General features: G+C 26.9%; 2 protein-coding genes across 5 annotated transcripts in view; one reads left to right on the top strand and one right to left on the bottom strand.

Annotated features, from left to right (window-relative positions):
- LOC122513109 (cGMP-specific 3',5'-cyclic phosphodiesterase) overlaps positions 1-20,990 on the top strand; it is a 186,673-nt gene that overhangs the window by 26,431 nt on the left and 139,252 nt on the right. For 3 of the 4 annotated variants that reach the window (XM_043629364.1, XM_043629361.1, XM_043629362.1), the window contains exon 2: positions 1,565-2,061. The gene's annotated coding sequence lies outside the window, so the exon portion shown is untranslated. The remainder of the gene's footprint in view (positions 1-1,564; positions 2,062-20,990) is intronic. The other variant, XM_043629363.1, reaches the window with a different exon arrangement.
- LOC122513113 (G protein-coupled receptor kinase 5) overlaps positions 1-20,990 on the bottom strand; it is a 668,663-nt gene that overhangs the window by 547,038 nt on the left and 100,635 nt on the right. The window lies entirely within an intron of this gene.

The raw sequence follows: 20,990 nt of genomic DNA, 5'->3' as shown, positions 1-20,990 counted from the left end.
TCTTTCAATATTTTATTTTAAAATTGCTATTACCATTTTAATTAATTTTTTCCTATTCAGAAAATTTCAATTTCTTGTTTACAACAATTTAAATAACTTTAAAAATAGAACAGGAAATATTTGTAAAATCTAATTCTTCAGAAATTTAAATACAATTTATTGTTCAAAAACTTTAATTTATTTTAAACGACAAGTATATTTAATTTTTTAATCATTTTTAATACTATTTAACATTTATTAAATAAAGTTCATTCGTCTTAATAGAAAAAATAAAATTTTCTTATACAGTAATATGAATCTAAATAAACAAAAAAATTTTTAGTAAAAAGTGAATTTTTCTACTTTCATTGTAATTAATTCTATAATTTTCATTATAATATATATATATACCTTATATACATCAGTCAATTCGTCTTGATGCAAAGAATAAGATTTTTGATTTATTTTTCAATAAATAATAACATTTTATTGTACAGCAACATGATTTTTAAGAAAAAAAGAATTTTTATTAAAAGTGCAAATTTTTTGTCTATAAATGGTTTTAATTCTATAAATTTAAATACAAGATATACTATATATATACCAATCGATCCGTCTTGGTGCAAAGAATAAGATTTTGGAAATAAATGAGTAAGATTTTTTTATACAGCAACATAATTTTGCGAAAAGAACTCATTTTTTGATAAAAATGCGAATTTTTCAGCTTCAATTGTGATTAACTCTATAAATTCTCATACAATTTATACTTTTTATAGTCCAATCGATTCGTCTTGATGTAAAGAATAAGATTTTATTATATATTAACTTCAATAAAAAAAAATTTTTTAGAAAAAAGTAAAAAAAAAAAAATTTTTTGAGGATTTTTCAAAGTCCATTAATCCATTTCAAGATATTTTTATGATAAATATATCTGGCAAATTTTAGCCAAATTCGTTAAAACCTCTTCGAGTTATCGTGTTCGCAAAAAACGGGATCCACACACACACACACACACACACATACATCCGGACAATTGTTCAGGGTCTTATATAACATAGTTCTATAAAGAAGAAAATTTGTTTAAAGGATTTTTAAAAATTTTGTAAATAAAACGACTACAAAGCTTCCTCACGACGAAGCAAAATGGCTAAAAATTGCTTACTTTACAGTAATATCAGGAATAATTTTGATAATTTTTTACGATTTAATGTGAACAGTAATTGAACAAAAAATTGTTCAACGGAAATTGAGGGTGTCGATCGAAGGACCGGTTACAATTTTTTTCAACTAAAAATCATTGTCAAATAAATAAAAAATTAAAAGGTTTTAAATCACAATTTTTTGAGGAACCTTTTTGTAATCTTTGTACAAATACAAAATGCTTATTACAAGAAATTAAAATTTGTAATACTTTTTTAATTTAGAAACGGAGAATTATGACCCTTAAAAAAATATTACTGGTTCTTCGTTCAGGACCCTCAATTATAATCTATATCAATTAATATAAAAAAATGCAATTCTTCCTAATTTACTTTCCTGAATATTTTTGTTGTTTTTCTAAGTATGTTTTATTTTTATTTTTCAGGCAAATCGTCATGATTGCACGTGTTTCTTTGACGAGCGCACACCGTATGGGGAAATACAATCGAGATCACGTAATATCGATCTCATTGTGTTGGATTTACTCTCTGAAAATCCCAATTGACTGAAGAGTTTTCACTCACACTGAAGTAACATATTATAGAAACGGGGAAAAAGCGAAGACTAGTTTCATATTTCATTGACACGTGAATAACGATTATATCTCTCGCGAGTGTCGTCATATAACATACCCATTCATATAGGCATACATATATGCACGTGAAATCAAAAACTTTTTTCGTGAAAACGTAACTTTTTTCCTTCATCCCTCCTACAAACTTTATTTTTTTCCCCTCTGTACGACAGGCATACGCACACAAACACAAAAAATACTTTCTTCAAGGGGAAAAAAAAATTTTCAAGGTCGTTTCTCTTCTGTATACGTGATGAAAGAAATACTACAAGAGGACCTTTGGAGATGATGAAACGTCCAAGATAACGGTAACATATTGTTTTAGCTTATTTTAATTTTCTATATAGAGAGGGTAGAATATGAAAAAGAGAAAAGAAAAAAGAAAAAATGAAGTTCTTTGCCTAAAAATAATATTTGGATTTTTCTATACATTAAATTATATAATATATTTACGCTTAGGAAATACTATTCCTAAATGTAATATTTTCTAGGTCATTTCTATATACTTGAATAAAAGGGCCGAGTGGGAAACTATAAAACATATCTGACAGAAAATAATTGAACTATATACCAATATATAGATATACTGAAAATTACTTTTGATACAATTTTAAGAGAGATTGACTGCTTTCTGCAAAAGAATTTTGATTATTTCCCAGAAAATTATTTTCAAGAGTGATTAATTTTGTTTTTCGCTAGAAGAATAATAGGACAATATTTATAATAATTCCGCTCAGCAAAAATAAAAAGAAAAAGAAAAAGACTCCTTGTCTCTTATTATAAATCAATATTCATATGAAAATACAAAAAACGTATTATAATGAAAAAGAAGTAAAAATAATAATTTAAATAATGTATCCGGTAAATAAATATTTAATTTAAATAATTATACAATCGATTACTTTTCTATTATACAATAAATGTTCATTCCTTTTAAATAATAATTATTCAAATTTAATTGTTTATTCTACTCAAATTATTATTATTATTTGTATAATTATTTTAATTAAAAATTAGTTAATTACTCGAATACCAAAAAATTATTCGAATCATGTAAAATAATTCAAAAAAAATAAGTGTACGAGTAAAATGAATATTTGAATTAATAATTAATTAATAAGAAAGAAAAACGAAGACATTCAGACAAAGATTCGTTTAATGTTACTCCAACGTATTCGGAGTAACATTAAACGAATCTTTGTCTGAATGTCTTCGTTTTTCTTTCTTATTATTAAAACCACTCGGACGTTAAAGACTTTACTATAATAATTAATTGTTACGAAAAATTATTGGAATTAAAATCGAATCAAAAATTATTTTTATTAAATATTTAATCGAAACGGTATAGGTACAAAAACAGGGTGGACAAAAGTCAAAAGGTGGTCCGACCTTGACTAAACTTCCCTACAATATGACAATGTCATGTTTTTAAAATAAAAACTTTTTTGAACATTTATGGCACAAAAACTTTACTTTTACTGGACTGTGAAGGGGTTAAAATAAAAATCTTCTGAGTTGAAATGAATTGAAATTCATATAAATATAGTCAAGATACAACCGATTTTCTTTGAATCAAAGAAAATGTTCAGTTCATGAAAATGGAAATAAATATATTTTATCGAAAATAAAAAGGACATATACATTTTATCGACAATGTTATAGAAAAAGTTCTTTTCAAAATAAAATACAAGAAAAAAAGAAAGCTTTTCTTTATCTCCAGGCAGCATTTTTCAAATTTATCTTGAAACATTTATATATACTACATATATAATGGAAAGAGAGTGAAAATATTTATTCAACTCTCTTTTCGTCGTTTTACAAAGAACCACTTCTTTCGCCATTTTGCATTCTCACTGGTCATCGAGAAAAGTCAATTCTTGATGAGGACAGTCAGTGGCTCTTGAACAAAATTGAACCAAGTAACTCTGAGCTTTTATACCTTTTAGAATTTTCTTTTTTCTTGTTTGAAAACTTGGGGTCTACATTGTTTTAAAAGTATAAAAATTCTTTTCGTAAAACATTACCAACAATATAAGTAAATAATACAATCTTACATTATTCTCAATGATAAAATATTTACTTCTCGACGTAAACCATAAATTTTGAAGAATTTTATAATTATATATAATATTATATTCATACTTTGAAATTATAAATTTTATTTTTCAATTTTCCCAGAATTTTTCACGAATTTTATAATTATTTAAAGTGTATAATATTAAGTCAAAAATTATGATTTCCTGTTATGTAAATTCTAGACAAATATCGAATAACAGAATAATAATGAATAAAAAATAATATAACTCCCTCGCAGTTTGTATAAAGTCAGAAATTAAAAAATTCAAAATGTACTTAATCCTAGCTTGTTTATCCTTGTAGGCCCTAGGTTGAAACGTCACGCTCTTCTAGCCTGGTTCTACCTAGAGAATCTAGTTAGGCCCAATAACAGGAACAGTTTAATTAACTATTTAAAAAAAATTATTTATCTATCTATCTATATATATAAAATCAGACTTTTGTCTGTACATTGCTCAGAACTTTAAATTTCGCACATAATTATTCGTTTTAGGCATCAAGGATTCCAAATATACCAATAAAAAATTTCGTGTATGTATGTATGTATGTATGTGTGTCGGTATGTCACAGAATCTTTGTTCGCTCATCACTTAAAAACGGCTGAACCATTTGAAACCAAATTTGGCAGAATGTTAGACCTTGGGCCAAGGAAGGTTTATAAATTTACAGATTTGAAAAATATTAATTAGAACGGGAGATATTCAATTTTTTCAAAAAATTCAAAAACCAAAAATTTTCAAATTTTACATTTTTTTAAAAAATGCTTTCAAATTTTCTATAATTGAGTATAACATGTTATTTAGTCACATTTTAGAATAGTTTTGTCAAAAATAATATCCTATAACTAAGATGTAAGTATAAAATTTTTTTTAAAAAATTCAAAAAATCGAAATTTTTCAAATTTTATATTTTTTAATAAATTGCTTTTAAACTCTCTATAATTGAGTATTACATGTTATTTAGTCAAATTTTAGCATAATTTTTCAAATAATACTGTCCTATAACTAAGATGTAAGTATAAAAATGATTTCGAAAAATTAAAAAAATCGCAAATTTACAAATTTTATATTTTTTAATGGACTGCTTTTAAACTATCTATAATTAATCATTACATGTTATTTAGTCACATTTTAGCATAATTTTTCAAAAAATAATATCTTATAACTAAGATTAAAGTATAAAAATGTTTTCAAAAAATTTTAAAAATCACAAATTTTACATGTTTTGATGATTTGCTTTTAAACTCTGTATAATTGAGTGTTACATGTAATTTAGTCATATTTTAGCATAATTTTGCACAAAAAATGATATGACTAAGATGTAAGTATAAAAATATTTTCCATATCAAAAAATCGAAAAAATTATAATTGTTATTAATTACTATCAAGTTTAATTCAGTAGTATTTTTGGGGTTAGGGGAGACTGGGGTAAACCCGCTCACTAGCGATTTTACGCTATAAACTCAACTTAAGATGGAGATATTGGTACTGTGAATAGTACTTAACATTCAACTTATATTAACGAATTTTCGTTTAGTTTCATGAATTCAACATAGAATCAGAGGCGATCAAATGTTTTTAGAGGTATCAGAAAAAAACGTTTTTTGGATTTTTAAGTTTTTCGATAATTATTTTTGAGTCTTAATTTATTTGGCAAATTTTTTTTGTTGCTATTGAATGTCCTTCTTCGAAGTACATGTATAGTTTTATCTTATTTCAAAAAGATTTAATTGAATTTATTCTGAAATGTGTGGAATACACTCGGGGTAAAGTCGCTTACGTGAAGTCGGGGTAAAGCCGCTCATTTAGTTTTAAATTTAAAATTTAGAATAAAATAATTTCACGTATTATATTTCAACAATAACACAATTTATGACTTATTAAAACCAAAATTGTAACTACATTTCACTTTCTCTTAATAAAATATAACACTATTTAAATCCATAGTTGTAATTCATGAAATCTATGTTCATTATTTATTAAACCAATTTGTTGTTTATAGAAATGTTTATATAACTCATAAATTATCAATAATAAATCATACTTAAGACGGGAATAAGACGAACTTTAATATTTAAAAAATAAAACTGTTCCGTCTTGAAAAGATAAAGTGAGCGGGTTTACCCTGGAAAATTGTGATTTCGAAATTTGGTATATGTTTATTAAAAAGTTTCTCTAAGTAAAACTAAAAAAGATAAATCAAAAACTCTTTTTTATTTTTTTTAGTAGAAATCATAAGCTTTCAAATTATATAAATTAACTTGGATTTAGAGAATAATTTCCTAGATTTTAGCCGATCTGAAAAAAAGTGAGCGGGTTTACCCCAGTCTACCCTATTTTTATTTTATGAAAATACTCTTTTTTAAGAAAATATGTTATATACCAGTACCAGTCTTTGACGGGATTTAGTTTACCATAATAGAATTGACAGAGTGTCTACCAATTGCGCGGGGAAACCGATAAATAGCTGGGAGTTTAATTTGACCAGGAAAAACCGGGAATTTTCTTATTAAATTAAAAAAGTTTTATTATATTAATTTGATTTTAAAAACTGCTTTTTACTTTAATTTTTATTGTCTAATTGTCTAATTGTGACACAATTATTTATAATTAGACTCTTCTTTGACTCCAAAAGCTGGTGTAAATTTAGGATTAATTTTTAATACATTAATTGCAGTACTACGAACGCACAAAGTACTACAAGTTGCCAAATACTGTTCCTGAATATCAAATTTGATAGAAAAAAATCTGTCACTGATTGAAATAGTAATATTTTCCTCACGAAATAGTTAATGGTAACTAATTATTAGTTTTTCATAGTAAAATTTAATTCCCGGCTATTTCCCGGTTGGTAGAAACCCTATCAAATATATTAGCCGACAGCTAGTTCTTATTAATTATTATTGAGATTCATTATTTCAACTTTTTTTTACCTACTTTTGTTATCATGTAATTTATAATACTTAATTCCTATAATACTAATAGAAAAAAAATCCCCACACGTTGGGAGTTGAACGCACGACCCTAACATTCGTAAACCGATAACCTAACCACTTAACCACGCTCGCTCGGTACGATGCGTTGCATGATACTTCAGGTTATTCTTGTCATCATAAGTCATATGAACTATTCTATTATAAATGCCTCAAAATAATAAAACTGAAGTCAGTAACATTTTCGTTGACGCAAAATGAGAAAAGAATTTTTTTAACCCCTTGGCAGTCGATGACGTGTATACACGTCATGGTGCAAGTGGGCTCAAACTGTCGATGACGTGTATAGACGCAAGCAGATTTTTGTCTACAAAAACACACAGATTTGTCCACAAAATGATACTCAGGGGTTTTCAGGGTCGCTGATTACGAATCCGTTTTCAGATTTTAAAAATTCAAAATGGCGGATCCAATATGGCGGATGACATTTTCAAAAATCTATCGGATTCACTTGAAACTTGTTAGTCAGGGGTTTTCGGTGTCGCTGATTACGAATCCGATATCAGATTTTAAAAATTCAAAATGGCAGATCCAATATGGCGGACATTTTCAAAAATTCATCGGATTCACTTGAAACTTGTTACTCAGGGGATTTCGGGGTCGCTGATTACAAATCTGATATCAGATTTTGAAAATTCAAAATGGCGGATCCAATATGGCGGACAAAATTTTTTAAAATTCATCGGATTTACTTCAAACTTTTTACTCGGTGGTTTTCAAGATCGCTGATTACGAATCCGATTTCAGATTTTAAAAATTCAAAATGGCGGATCCAATATAGTGGACGACATTTTCAAAAACTCGTTTGATTCGTTTAGAACTCGTTACTCGGGGGTTTTCGGGGTCGCTGATTACGATTCTAGCATCAGATTTTTAAAATACAATGTGGCGGTTCGAATATGGCATGCGCCATTTTAAAAAATTTATCAGATTTACTTAAAATGTGTTACTTGGGATTTATTGATGTCGTAGATTAAAAATGTAATATCGGTTTTAAAAATGGCGGATCCAATATAAGAACAAACAAAAAAATATATATAAAAAACAATAAATAAAGGAATGTAAAATCCGACCCTATACCTCCACGTGGTAAACTCTGGGGTCGTAAGTAACGTAGTACACGGAGAGAAAAAAAGTTGTAACTGCTTTCTTTTGAGTCGTCATTATAATTTTATGAAGTCAAGTAGTTGTAACCGGAGAGCCAGGCCGTTTTTACTTGGCTCTCCAGTTGCGTTTTTAGTTTTCCTCAGTCAATTTACTACTGATATCGATCCAGCCATTGACACTACTTGAGGCTGCCAAGCCAAAACTTCCTGGCTGTCAAATTGTGCTGACTTAGGTATCAGAGGTTATGTTAACGCCTGTGTCGGTCAAGTAGTTTTAACCGGGGTCTCCGGTTGGTATAACCTACATTTTTTCTCCGTGTATACTTAACAGCTGACTGCGGGGGAAAAATTTGTTTTTATTATCGTGTCAAAAGTTTTTCGTAATCAGCGAAAACCCTCTGATAACAAGTTTAAGTTTATTTTAAGTGTCTATAGACGTACATTTGAAAGTGGGCTTCCAGTGTGAGGTACGTCTATAGACGTACGTACAAAAAAATTGATAAAAGGCAGAAAAAACAAGTAAATTTACGTCACACATACGTTACTTATGGTATTTTCGACGCTAAATCCGAATCTGAAGTCAAATTTTGAAAATTCGAAAACCAAAATCAAATATGGCTGCTCAAAAGTAGACTGTTTTGAATGATACTTTTATTATATTAAATCTCAAGCAGCATACATTATCATATCAAAATAATATCTCACACAATTATATCAAAATGTTGTCGACGTCGCTGGTTACAAATATGAATTTCGATGACGGACTAATTATTTTAATTCATTGAATTCGCTCGAAACTTGTTACTCGGGGGTTTTCGAAGTCGCTGATTCCGAATATGAAGTTAGATTTTCGAAATTCAAAATGGCAGACATATTTTTTTGAATTCATCGTATTCGCTTGAAACTTGTTACTCGAGGGTTTTCAGGGTCGCTGATAATGAATCTAAGCTCAGATTTTAAAAATTCAAAATGGCCTATCTAATATGGCGGACATATTTTTTTAATTTCTTGGATTCGATTGAAACTTGTTACTCGAGTGTTTTCGAGGTCGCTAATGACGAATCTGAAGTCAGATTTTCAAAATTCAAAATGGCAGACGTATTTTTTTGAATTCATCGTATTCGCTTGAAACTTGTTACTCGGGGGTTTTCAGGGTCGCTGATAACGAATCTTAAGTGCATTTTTAAACATTCAAAATGGCTGATCCAAATCAGCGACCTCGAAAACCCCCAAATAACAAGTTTTAAGCGAATCCGATGAATTCAAAAAAATATGTCCGCCATTTTGGATCGGCCATTTTGAATTTCGAAAATCTAACTTCATATTTGGAATCAGCGACCTCGAAAACGCCCGAGTAACAAGTTTCAAGCAAATCCGATGAATTTTAGAAATCTTCGTCCGCCATTTTGGATCCGCCATTTTGAATTTTTTAAATTTGATATCGGATTCGTAATCAGCGACCCCGAAAACCCCTGAGTAACAAGTTTCAAGTGAATTCAGTCGATTTTTAATTTTCATGTCCGCCATATTAGATCCGCCATTTTGAATTTTCAAAATCTGATATCGGATTCGTAATCAGCGACTTTAAATACAATAGTATGCTCGTTTGCGCAAATTTTAGTTTTCTAAAAAGTTGTCGACATTTTGAGCCCACTTATGAGATTTTGGTATTGACTGCAAAGGGGTTAAAGATCAAGATGCAAATAATTTCTGATAAAAAGAACTTAATTGTTCTTTTCATTACATCCTGCATAGATTTATAATCCAATCGGGGAGGGAAAGTCAATTGTTATTTAAAAATTGAAGTTTTTATCTCATTTTGTCGACGTAAACGTTGGAAACTTCAGTTTCATTCAACAAAATATGATTTTAACAGAAGTTAACAAATCCGTGAACGGTTTTAAAAATTTAACTTGAAAAATATATTGTAATAAAAATTTTAATTGAGTTAATTAACTGAAGCTCATGAAAGTCAAAGCTCATGAAACTTTAAATAAATCTTTAATGTCAGCAGTTTTTCAATGTTGGGCGCAAAAGTTAACTGAACATTGCATGAAGTAAAATTTTTTTTTAATTTAAATGAATTTTTTCTTTAAAGGAGGAAGTTTAAAGACAATTTTAAAAAGTTTTGAAAAACTTAAAAAATTAAAGAAAATTGTAAACATTTATGCAATGTTTAGTCAACTTATGCGCCCAACATTGAAAAACTGAAGACATTTAAAGATTTATTTTAACTTTCATAAGCTTCGGAACTAAGGATATGCTGTAAATATACTGGTGGCCAAAGAGAAATCAACATAACCTTTAAATTCAACTGATAAATTAGTAAATTTGACTATGTCATATTTTTATACAACAGATTGAATCAGTAACTTATATTTTACTAATCGAATCAGTAACTTTCTACTAATTATTATCAGTAACTCAATTCCGATAATAGCAATTAGTAAAATTCTACTGATAATCTGTCAAATTTTACAAATGAAAAGTTAAAAGTAAACATTTCAGTTCAATATTGTCTCAATCTTGCTATGAGATGTTTAAATATTACTTCAAATTACACATAAACAATTACTGATACATATTTTTAAATATATTTATAACTTATAATCTAACAAGAAGTTCTAGCTATTACCAAGCTAGGGCCAGGTTAAGGTACATTCTAAGCTAGGACCATTATAGACCCAATAATCAATATTGGCAAACCTTGGCAATTTCCACACGGGTATAATTTGATTGACAATAAATATTTAATTGAGCCAAATAATGTTTTTATTAAATCAATAATAATAAACGAACCTATGCAATATTTTTGTCATTCGACAAAAATATTATACAATTTTCAAACGACTTAAGTAAAGTACAATAATTATTCAATAAAAATAAATAATATTTATATATATGTTTAATAGTGAAGTAATCGATTATAAAAAATGACAAAAATTCTTTTTTTTTTCCCCTCGCATTTTAATATTGCCTCTCAATAAAAATGTACAAAGGCATAAAAAGCAAACCCTCTAAACGATAAAATAAATATAACAATTTAATTCTCAAAAACTTCTGTCTCAAGTTTAACCCTCATAATATTTAATTATCCTAATTTGATTAAAATCATTAGCAACGCGTGTGTTTAACAAAGCAGCTAACGTTCTCTGTATAATAAGGAACAGTAACGATGAACCTGCGCAGAAAGGCCGATTTTAGGACAATACTCAATTACTGTAATTATGCAATCAGACAGACTCTATATATATGTAAACTAAACGACGTTTATATGTATATGTGAGATATACCGTTAAACAATAACTCCTGTATACAATATAAAGTATATTAATTCAAATTTAGAGATAAACTGCCTCAATTTAATTTTGATAACTGCAACATTAAATAATATTATCTCAATATAACTGTCAGTAAAAGTACATTATTCTAAATGAAAATATTTGAAATTATTTTATTGATTGGAAAATTCGTGTTTAACTGTGTAAAAAAATTAATTCTTGATATATATTTTTTATTTATTTTAATTAATCATTATTATTATTAATATCATCACTATAATTTTATTGTTTACATTACCAACTTTGAAAATTAATAAAAACTTTCTAGTGCAATTGGTTAATCAAGTTAGGCTTATTTTCTTCACCGTGGATCACAGTATCAAAATAAAAAACATACAAGTAATGAACAATTTTTTTAATAATTGTTTATATAAATGAATAACAAACTCCCCAAACACAAAAAAATAATCTAAGTTTTCTAAATAGCAACAATAAGTATAAATAAGTGACACACGTTTGTAAGGGTTTTCGAGGCCGCTGATTACGAATATGATGTTAAATTGACAATTTGACAGTTGACAGCTGTCAACTTCTCTAAAAAGTGATCGTTTTTTATAAAAAAGACAGTAATAAGGTTTTTGAGGTCGCTTATTACGAATATGATATCAAATTTGAATTTTAACTGTTGACAGTTGTCAAAGAAACTGTCAACTTTTCTAAATAATAAAAAATTATCGTCTTCGTTATTTTAATTTGTATAATAACAAAAAAATCAGTTTTTTCGTGTCTTTACTCTTGTTTCTCTTGACTTTAAAATTTTTTTTAAAAACTTCTAATTAACTTATGACTTTTTGGTTTTCACCATCTTAAATAGCGTTTCAAACTCTATCCGAATCAACAAAAAAGTAAAAAATGATTTTTTGACACATAAGGTCCCTTTTGATAGACCAGGTCACATATACCTATAGTGAATTATAGTAAATATTTATCTGTATAAGAGGAAAGGGGCAAAACCGGGCCCAAAATAAATCACAAAACCCCTTAAAATAAAAAAAATCTCTTTGGAAGATTTTATTTAAATTTACAATTTTTAATTTTTTTAGTTAATAAATTTTTAGTTTTCAATTTTTAAATTTAATTTCTGTTTCAAATTTAATAAAATTATTTACTTAATATTATAAAGATGTTATTAAATTATAAATTGGGTTAATATAATAATTTGTCTTTAAAGTTTAATTATAAAATATGAATACATATATTTTTGCAATGACGACAACAACAACAACAAAGTTGAGAAACTAAAAGTTAAAATGGGGTAGTACGGCGTATATATGTATGAGAAAACGGTTAGAATAGAGATTGTTATTAAATTGGACTTTGTTTTCCTAAGGCGTACATTACTTGAGGCTCTTGTAAAATGCAAGAATCTACAAAGTAAAGTTTTTCAAATTTTTAAAGCTCACAATTGAAAGAAAATGAATCCAGCGCTACCTTTGCTTTTAGAAATTTAAAAATATGCTTTTCATTCATTTCTTTTAAAAATAAAAATATTTAATATACATGGGTCATTCCATGCGAAAAGGCAAATGACTAAGTCCACTAATAGTTTGAACCGACTTCAAAGTTTGAGTGATCAAATTTTAGCAAATTTTATGCAGAATCGAATCCTGTGTGGTACTTTTTAAAATTATCAAAATGGCGACCAATACAGGTAAAATTCTGAATGAATGTAACAAATTTCTCCACATAAACTACTAATACTCGTACTATTTTTTATTAAAATTCATAGAAACATAATATTTTTATGTATTTGGAGTCGCTGCAACTGAATGTATAGTAAAAATTGAAAATTTCAAAATGGCGGATTCAAAATGGAGGATGAAAAAAAAAATTTGTTGGATTCAGTCGAGTCAAGATATTCGGGGGTTTTTGGGGTCGCTGAATCCAAATTCACTGTCAAAATCAAGAAATTCAAAATGGCGGATCCAAAATTGTGGATGAGAATTGAAAAATTTGACTTGATTTTTTGATACTTGTTCTTCGGTGGTTTTTTGGGTCGCTAAGTTCGAATTTATGGTCAAAATTTAAAAATTCAAAATGACGGATGCAAAATGGTGGATGAAAATTAAACATTTTGACTGGATTCAGTTGTTTCTTATTATTCGGGAGATTTTGAGGTCGCTGAGTCCGAATTTATGGTCAAAATTGAAAAATTCAAAGTGGCGGATCTAAAATGGTGAATGGGTATTACAAATTTCCACTGTATTTAGTTCATTCTTATTATTCGTGGGATTTCTCTTTGAAACTTAGTACATACCTTTTTAAGTGAAATTATATTAATCTTCTATGCTTTAAAAGTTGTTTCGTATTAGTCGACTTCCGAAAATCCAAAAAATATTTTAAATTCAGTAAAATAACTTAAATTTTACTTTGCTTTCTGAATCTAATAAGACAGGACCACAACATTTTTTTAAAGGAAGTATTGACCAGGCATAACATGCCAGAATTTTTGTAAATAAAATGATTTTGTGGCAGAAAACCGTGAAAATTCTGCCTATTTTACCTTGATAAATTAAGCTGTATTGAAAATTTATAATCTTGAATATTACAAAGTAGTTATTGATTATATTTTGATGATATGAACAGACAATAATTTCACAGATTTTCTTTGTGTATGCAAGCGGATCAATAGAAAAGTACAGAAGTAGGCAGTAATTGCCTCTAAAAAATCAGTTTCTGCTTTCAAATTTCTGCCAGAGTAATAAAATCCTCTCTTTTCTAATAAAATCTACGTGAAAACTCTTCAACAACCTTCCACTGCACGTAAAAAACACACTTTTCCTTTTTTCCAGTGGAATTTTCTATCACGAGGGCAAAAATCATCAGATGAAGCGTGGGACAGTAATGACATTTGGATTTATTTAAGTTAGATTAGAGCATACGAGTATCATAAGATATATTTTATTGCAATTAACATAAACATAACATACATAAAAAAATAATAATATGAGATATGTATAAGCAATCAAGAATTATTTAACTTGCAGAAAAATTCAAATTTGAGGCTATTTTTGAGAACTTTATCGCAACCGGTACACAGTGGCGAATAATGTACTTTTTCGATTCAAATCACTCTACAGGTCAATTTTTGACCAAAACGATTTTTTTTCTTAATCTTCGTATACTTAAATTCTCTATCGATCTTTTGAGCCCAATTTTTGAATTTTTGTTTTTAAATATCTTTTAATAACAATAAATATTAAAAAAATTATTGCGAAAAAACTAGAAATTTCTAGCCTTAAGTACAGTTTATAGGCAAATAACAACAATTAGTTGTTTACACAATTTAATAAATTGTTATACTTTTTTCACACATAAGAAATACACAAACATTATTTCAATAGGTTTCTTGATTACTTTTCTTAATTAATAAAGCTAATAAATATTTCTTTACGATTTTTTTAATACTTATTGTTATTAAAAATATGTTTAAAAACAAAAATTCAAAAATCGGACTTGAGAAATCAATAGATAATTTAATTAAGTAGATTTAGAAAAAAAGAAAAATTGTTTTGGTCTTGTAGAGTAATTTGAATCGAAAAAGTACATTATTCGCCACTGTGTGGTGTAACTCCAGTCCGCGTCTATCGCTACCGACTGCTGAAATTTATGCGCGGTTACATTTAAATGTGAAATTTCCATTGTATTTGAGTTTCTGACAGCAGACAGTAAGAAAAAAAAATATACAAAAAATATTTAATCGAAAAAGTTAGGACATTTAAGGTGGTCGTTAAAATACAATTAAATCAATGAGAATACCTATTTTTTTCATTTTCTGCAAAATCACACTTATTGCCGTATAATTGTTAATAGATATGCACATACACACATAAATTCCAACACGAGTCTATAAATTTTACGTTCTGAAGTCATTACGCAATTAAATTCTTTCAAACTCTACAAATACTAAAACTGCGGGACATTTCGGCATTTCCCTGTCATTACAGGGAAATGCCGAAAATTGAATTTTATTCATTACATATGGGTGATTCTCCTGAAAGTGGGCAATTTCATGTCTTTGAATTATATCTTCTAAAAAACTTAACATTTAAATATTAACATTGGACAAACATATTATTTAAACATCACTTATTATACCCTTTATAAAAAACGATAATTTTTTAACACAAATTTAGTGGAAAACAACATTTAACAGCTGGAAAACAGCAATTCAATATGTCTTTACCTCTGAGTACCAAACTTTAAAGTACTATTACTTATAAAAAAAGAACTATCTTTAATTATTCAATAAATATTATGAAAGATTAACTCAAAAGCTTCAATTTTTATCAATGAAATTTTTTAATACATCAATATAGTTATTGATAATTATTAAAATATAAGTGTCTTTAAAAATCTCCATGCTGGCACGACAAAGGATAAACGTGTATAAATAAACTATAAGACGTGCACTTTTTATATAAAAATCAATTGGAAATTAAAGAAAAAACATGTCACTTTTTAAATCTCCAAGAGAAATTGGAAAATAAATTATATTTTTCATATTTTTAAGAAAAAACACTAGAAAAACACTGCGTATTTTTATTCATTCCTTTGTCGTGCGCTGTCATAACTTTAATATTTCAATATAAATATCAATAAAAAACGGATGAAAACTTACAGTTTGGTAGGACAAAAGTGTATACCTAGCCATTTTTTTATTTACTTTTGTTTAAAATATGTATTAATGGATTTCGTACAAATTTCCATTGTCGTGGAGTCCTTTGTCGTGTCAAAACATTTGCACGTGGTAGGTGCGAAACAAGTAAAAAGTGTGCCCGTGCCTAAAACTTTTTTTAAAATAGGTAATAAAGTTGAAATTTATCTAATCTTTTCATATATTTTTAAATATAATTTTAAAAATGATAAAAATAAATCATTTAATTTCAACTAATTTCCACCATTTCCTGAATTTTTGGCAGACGGGACAGCAATGACAAAATAAATATGATATATTCTGCCGTGTTTTCTGCCTGTCTGTCGAATTACAACGATAATCAGAAGGTTGCAGATTTGTAAAATTGAAAAAGCGGGGGACATCTGTTCATGATTTTTTTTACAAACAAAAATCGAAAAATTTTGTCAAAACGAGCCAAATTATTAGACTATATAAGGGTAGATAAAGCCATGAAAATTTTTTTAAAGTTTCAGTAGAAGCTCAAAACCCTGTTTTTGGCTCTGTTTGGTAGAAATCTCTTTTTTTCAGTGTTTAAACATTCTAGGCCTACTTTTGCATATACAATATGTCCTTTTAGTAAAAAACCTCAGCTTTCGTTTAAAAAAAATCGTATCCTTCCCCCCAAAAATTAAAATTTATTTTTAATTTTGATTTTTTTTTGTCAAAAAAAAATTTTTTTTAAATGCTTATTTCTAATTGAAAGAGCATGAAAAAACCTTTCGAAACTGTACTTGGCCAAATTTTTATGTTTAATTGTTTAAGAGTAAAAAATTATCAAAATAAGCATTGTACCGAAAACCTCAAAACTTTCACCTCCTCCCCCTCGGAAAATATTTGACTAGGTAAAAAAATATTTTTACCAAAAATCACTATCCACTAGTGCTACAAAAGCCCCAAGTTTAGGCACGATTGGAAAAAAATTGTTGTCTACCTTGATCACTTGACATGGAATCGCTCATATATTGTTTTTAATGTTATTTATTGTAGGTATTATTATATATGGAACACATTTTCTTTCAAGTTAAATATATTTTTTTCTTTTTTCAAATTAATATATTATTTCTTTATTAATAATTATTTATTTAATTGCACATTAATAAAGTTAAATTTTTATAAATATAATGAAAAAATTAAGGTTCTTATATTCTTCCTTTGCATCAATACAATTAATTTATTTATTGGTTAAATAATATTAATATATTATAATGCAATTAGTTATTGTAATAATTAATTAGTTATGATACATATAATAAAATAAATTTATGATTATACTGATAATGTGAACTATAACAATAAATGACGAAATCCGCAGTCGGATCCGCCCCAGCACCGAACCAGTAAACTGCCGTACTGACGAAGAAAGTCGAACGGAGATATTTAATGATGAAACTCGTTTGTATTAGTTCCTTTTATTGTATTACATTTTTTGGAAAAAAAACTCATTGTTCTTGAGTAAAACAGACACGCTCTATCGATTGGTACAATAAAAAATTATAAATTTTAATTGCTTATATGAAAAACTGTAGATAGTACCATTTAGCACTTTTTTTCAAACTGTTTCTCTGATCTAGAGAAAATGAATGTAACTGGTCAGCCATATTGGAAATATTTGACAGTTTACCATTCTCATAGAAATTTCTCTAAAATCACAAATGTCAAATTTACATTTCTTACCCTTAAATACGTATTAATTTACTAATTTTACATTTTATTAGTTATAATAAAAAAAATATAATTTATAGAATTTGAATATACGCTTTGAACATTAATTTAAAATTTAAAAAAATTTTAAAATGTTTTCATTCAATTGTTATTTTGAGGTTGTGTCGTTTTCAAAAGGCAACGCAAGAAATATCATTTTCGCTGGATGGAGCCAAATCAGTGAAACTTATAGCTATTATAGTGATTGTTATCTCTACTTTAGTAGAACTTTTTTTAGCGTGCTTTTTAATCAGTTTCTCTCGGCCGCTGAGGCTCGAAATACTGATATTTCTGTAAATAGGACCGCTGTTTTGTATAGATAGTGACTTTCTTCGTCAGTATTTCACCAAAATCGATGTGGATAGGCCAATTAAGCATTAATTATCTCCAAAACTGATTAATATTTTTAATTATGGATTGCACAGTTAAGTTCTAATTTTTATTACGAATTCAACGGTATAAAAAAAATCATTTTTCGTCAAAAATGTAGATAGTCACTTTCTTCGTCAGTACGGCAGTATAGAAAAAGAAATTTTACCAATTTATTATAAATATAGATTTGAATTTTTAATTAACTTCGACTTGTGACATCTTTCTGGGTTCCAATGTTTTTTAGAGGTTTATCTTTAGTCTTAGATTTAATGTCTTTAATTTCTTTATTAAATAAATTGATATTTAAAATCTCGATCAAAAAAATAGTTTCCTATCAGTCGCTTTTTCAATGAAATAATTGTCATTAGCAATTTATCTTTAAAAATTATAGCTAAATATTTTTGTGAATGAAAAATAGTATCCAAAAGTATCAATAATCACGTGAATCTGAGGCCTTGTTAACTATTAATTTTATATAAAAAAATGCATAGTAAGTTTTACGACAATTAGGTAAACACTTTTTTTAAAGAGTACAAAAATAATGAAAGTTTTTTTTTGGAAAAAAACTAGAACACGTTTGATGTGAAATTTCACGTAAAATGTGTCGACTTTCTTTGAAAAAATAAAAAAAAAAATTTGCCCTATAATTTTAAAAAAGCTTAGCAAGCTCTCAAATGAAGAAGCTACTTTAGTTAAGAGTAGCGAGTATACTAGTCACGACCTGCGGAGTTTGTGAGAACCAATAGCAGAAGTAATTGCGAGAACTGCTCACTGAACGTAAATTTTCATTATTATTGCACAAAGGGGACACACGCACACGTGACCTTTCACATAGTTAAAGGGCCTTTTTCTTTATATGCTCATAAATATATATTCGAAATCAATATTATATTTATTATATATAAATAGGTCAGTCCATGCCAAATCGACCAAATATCATCAAAATTATCATTTTTGATGAGGTCAAAAATTTTTTTTTTTTTCTACCCATTTAAAAAGTATTTCATAATTTTAATAGTTATTAATATGATTATTTGACATGAACTATTTTTTTTACCAATTGATAAATTTGACAAAATTGATAAATCATTGAAAAAGGTTTTACACTTCAAAACAAAAAAAAATTTTCTCTTTAAATTGATCCCTTTTTTTCTTTTCTCGCACTTGTTGAAAATTTGATTTTCAACATGGGATTGCGACTTAACAATAAAACGGTGCGAGAGAAATGAAAAAGGAATTCCTCCGGGCAACAGAGATGAATAAAGTAACCCTCCATCTCTTTCTCTTTTACGTAAAACAGTTTTGCTTGTTCTTTAGCGAACTTAAATTAATTTCTCTTGTTTCAAAAAGTTTTAATCCCAACCGAGAATTTCAAAAGAAGATGAGTTTGTTCATAAACATAAATATTCATTTATACTAAAATTCAATAATTTGTCTTTTGTTTTTCTCTTTTATTCATATTTTACGTCACATGTTTCTTTTAATTTAACTTTTCATTTTCTTGCCATTTTGTAATTGCGCCATTACTTTATTAAAATTTTATTCTCTAAAAAAAATACTCAATATAAGGAAAATAAATGTAAATCAAAATTTTCCTTACAGAAATTTTTTGCTCAGAGTAATATTAATAACAGGCATTTCCAATAAAAAGCTGTAAAATTGAAATTGGACAATTTCCTATATTTCTTAATACATCATAATTAAAAAAAAGTTATTTTAATAATAATTAGAAACAAATACAGCCTATTTAATAACAGTGACGCTCGGATGTTTTTCATGGAAATGCCCAACAAAAATTAATATATTACTTTAAAATTTTTGAGAACAATTTTTTTGGTTATGTTTTAAATTTGAATTTGGTACAAATTTTAGAATATTTTGTAGTTTATTAAAAATGTTATTATTTCTTTCAATTTGCAAAATTCCAGTTATTTTTATAGTTTTCTCTATATTGACAAAGAATTGCAAAATTTTTATCAATTCTTTATTTACTTATTTATTTTGAATAAATTTATTAACTTTATAACATTGCAAAAATTTTTGCAAAATTAAAAGAAAATAATTTGCGTAAACAATGCAGCAAAAGAGAGAAAATGAATTTATCAAATTTTTTAGTAAATTTTTTCAACACAATATTTAGAAAAAAATATAAAAATTAATACACTTTTTACAAAAATAAACAAAAAAAATTTTCTCCAGAAATTTTAAAGAAGTTTTATTTTTTTCTACAGGCAACGATGAAAATTTATTTATTTATTTTTCGAAAAGCTTTTTCCCCGCAAAATTTAAAATTCAGGAGAGAAAATAAAAGAATTTATAATATAATCAATGAATTTATCACTTGGTTAAAATTTAATACGAAACAAGATGTAAAAATATCGATCCTCCAAGTCAAATTTTTAAACTAATAAAATAAAAGAATAATTAATTTATCTATTTTTCGAATACATTTCCTTTTATAATGTACAAAATATAAAATTTATAACCCAAAATATAGTTAAATTACTATAAATATTTTTTTCATACAAAAATATTGAAGGGAAATAGAAACGAAGTTTTATAAAAAGTGAATTGCAAACAACATTTTCTGCGCTTCATTATCGATGTTACAAAATTTCAATAAAGCGAAAAAAGTACAAGTAAAACAGAAAAGTTGAAAGAAGTTTTGAAATTTGAAGGATTGACTGATTGAAACTTTTCCAACGAGAAATTCGAATTTCAATGCAGTAGTAGTGAAGTTTGATTATTGTTTGAATTGAAATCGAAAACTTTTAGATACTTAAACTTTAATTTTCGATTCTTTGGAAATTCTCACTGTTATATTCTTTAATGAAACAATTTCATTTAATTTGAATTTAAAATTTTTTACCATCGCGACTTAATATTTGAATATAAGAATTAAATATTTAATTGAATTAAAAATTTAAATTGGTAGGTATTAACATTGTTTTAAATGTAATTATTTATTAAA

The sequence above is a fragment of the Leptopilina heterotoma genome, unplaced genomic scaffold (genome assembly GCF_015476425.1).
Source record: "Leptopilina heterotoma isolate Lh14 unplaced genomic scaffold, ASM1547642v1 Lhet_134, whole genome shotgun sequence".
In the NCBI taxonomy this organism is placed as follows: Eukaryota; Metazoa; Arthropoda; class Insecta; order Hymenoptera; family Figitidae; genus Leptopilina; species Leptopilina heterotoma.
This window is presented reverse-complemented; position numbering and strand designations above follow the sequence as displayed.